Below are 2,919 nucleotides of genomic sequence, written 5' to 3'. Positions count from 1 at the left end.
ATATAATATATATATAATATATATATATATATATATATATAGGATTATAATCACTCAAGCAAGTGATTTATTTATTACAGGATATCCCGTCTCTTATTTTTCACCCGTGGATATGTAATATATATATATATATATATATATATATATATATATATATATATATATATATATATATATATATAAAGTACTAAAGGCACATTAAAACACTCTGGTTTAATGGTTTATAATTACTGTTTCCAAATACTCCATAATTATAAACCTTATCAAACCTGCAGATATGATTTGACTTCGTTATGTAGACGACATCTTCACATACTGGAAAAGCGAGCGGGGCGATTTTGAGGTCTTATACAAAAACTAAATTCCTTGTTCCCGAGCATAAATTTTAAGGTAGAATGGAAAAACAATAACCAAAGCCCCTTTTTAGGTGTCTTAATTATCAGAACTAATAAATAACAACTACAAATTCACTGTCTTCAGAAAGCGACATACTCACTTTCATACAGACATTTTTACAGCATCATGACATTTCAGTTAAACTCGGCATAGCAAGTAACTTATTTCTTAGAGCCCTGACAATTTGCTCCCCAGATTTTCTTAACAAAGAACTTGAAACAATCACAAATCAACTTATCTTGTTGAAATACCCCAAACACATAATAGAAAAGGCCATACATAAAGCAAAGAGCTTTTTTTACAAACACACAGAAAACAAATAAAAGGAAAAATTCACAAACAAAATCATAATCCCTCAAGTGGATCATTTCTGAGATCACACAAACAATAGGCCACCCTAAACCTTTCATCTTCACTTATCCAAATACATTGGGGAAATGCTTAATTAACGTTCAGCAGAAACCAGTTTCTAAAGACGTAGGAGTCTATGAAATCCCCTATAGGGATTGTGATTAGTCATATTATTGATTCACAAGAAAATCTCTCTCAGAAAGATTAACTCAACATAAGCACTCAGATATGGACAACATAGTTCGGTAATTTCCATTATATAAATAACACGAACCACACAATGGATTGGAGCTCATCCTGAATTTTATACAAAAGCAGCTGTCGATACAAATGTCCGAAGGTAGAATCTTCACCGCTAAAACAACAAGCTAACAGGATCAACCTTTCCAATGGAGCGTGGGACTCAGATCATATAGAAAATTTCTTCCTTCAGGCAACGATGGAGCGGATCAAGACTACCAAACCATTGACCTAGCGGTACCCCAGGCATCATCTAAGGGCATTTCTCCCACTATATATTTCGCAAATGTAATTTTTGTCATTCACTACTTGTTAAGGGTGGGAGTCAGTCCACCGAAATATAGTCCTTAGCTTTAAACCAGAGTATTTTAATGGGCTTTATATACTTTAGACACATCCTGTTTTAACAGAAGAATTTATTTACACATATCACAAATATATGCTTCTCTTGTTTCTTTTAACACAGGGATCAATTTCTCTTACAGATAGGACAGCAAAACTAGGAGTATAGCAGGGACCCCGGACCCACTTACAAAATGGTAATGAAAGCAGTTCTGAGATGATGGGTAAATGCAGATAAAGCAATTAGCTGATTCATATGGAGGATGGACAGGCTAGTTACTCACTATATCCCCTTGTCCCCAAGACTATATCCCTGTGTTCTTCATGGCCAGCATCTTTGTTCTGGCACAGCCATGTGTGCTGTTTAGGGTCACAAGTGACCTGGGCTTCAAGTTGCCCCTAACTTGTTAATGGAAGGCATAATAGATCAAGCTCAACCACAGTAGGGCACCTGCAATATTGGATTGCCCGTTATGTTTGAAATCAACAATTAAGTACCAGTGTCTGTTTCTCTCACTAAAATCTCTCATTTTCTTTCAGATTTTCAACTCCCAAAATACATTCCATGGTCATGAACTAACCTGTTTGTTCCCTATATGAATTAAATTTATTAACTGAATATTCTTTTGCTCAACGACATAGCGAAATCATACCTCCATTTCAATAATTAATTGCGAGAGAGAGAATCATTTACGTACGAAGTCTTATCTGGGAAATCTATTTTCAGAAACGTGTTATCTTGTCCCTTGTGTTCTGCCACCGATCATTCCTGTGAGAAGTTGCCTTTGAAGATTAATTCAGCCTTGCTACAAGTAAGCCAGCTTCTGAAATTGACAGTCACAACTCTAGAATGCATTAGTTACGAGGCTCCACCTTGCATTTCCTTGTGTAAAAATTCTACTGTATTTCGAAAGCCAGTTAATTGTAAATTTTTGGTAAAATACTTGTTGTAATTGAGTTTTCTGGATTGCATACCAGCCAGAAATGATTCTACTTTATTTTGTTAACTATCACCTTTGCTGCAAGATGCGTTGCACTTATTGTTGCTGTATTGTATACCAGCCAGAATCACTTCTTTATTTGTTGGCTGATTTATTCTTCTTTATTTGTTAACTGTAAACTTTGCTAAAAATGTGTTGCACCTTAGGTTGCTGGGTCGTATACCAGCCAGGATCTACTCTACTTGTTTGAGCTGTGTGCAATAAAATAATGAAAAATGTAACCTACTGGTTTTCTGGCGATCTTCCCTTTGTTTTAATTAGACAGTAAGTTTTATCATTTGTTACATACTTGGTTCTGGGTGTAAGTGGTCACTAAGGCAAACGCTAAAAGTAATAATCATGACATTCAGCCAAATCCCACCAAATATGTAACAAATATATATTATATATATACATATATATACATATATATATATATATATATATATATATATATATATATATATATATATAAGGTAGAGTGGGGTTAAAGGCCCCAGTGGGGTAAAAGGCTTCCCCCCATTTTCTTGTTTATTACATATCATAGCAACTTAGTCAGCTGATCAATGCAGCAACACCTTGTGCCTGAAGCTTTCTTTACCAGGGAGAA

General features: G+C 34.7%; 1 long non-coding RNA gene across 1 annotated transcript; it reads left to right on the top strand.

Moving 5' to 3' along the window:
* Positions 1 to 1,467: 1,467 nt before the first annotated feature.
* On the top strand, positions 1,468 to 2,549 carry LOC135224173 (uncharacterized). The gene is made up of 2 exons (XR_010316665.1): positions 1,468 to 1,553; positions 2,057 to 2,549. It is a non-coding gene; the product is annotated as an uncharacterized LOC135224173 (long non-coding RNA).
* Positions 2,550 to 2,919: the final 370 nt, after the last annotated feature.

This window comes from Macrobrachium nipponense, chromosome 10 (genome assembly GCF_015104395.2).
Source record: "Macrobrachium nipponense isolate FS-2020 chromosome 10, ASM1510439v2, whole genome shotgun sequence".
Lineage (NCBI taxonomy): Eukaryota > Metazoa > Arthropoda > Malacostraca > Decapoda > Palaemonidae > Macrobrachium > Macrobrachium nipponense.
This window is presented reverse-complemented; position numbering and strand designations above follow the sequence as displayed.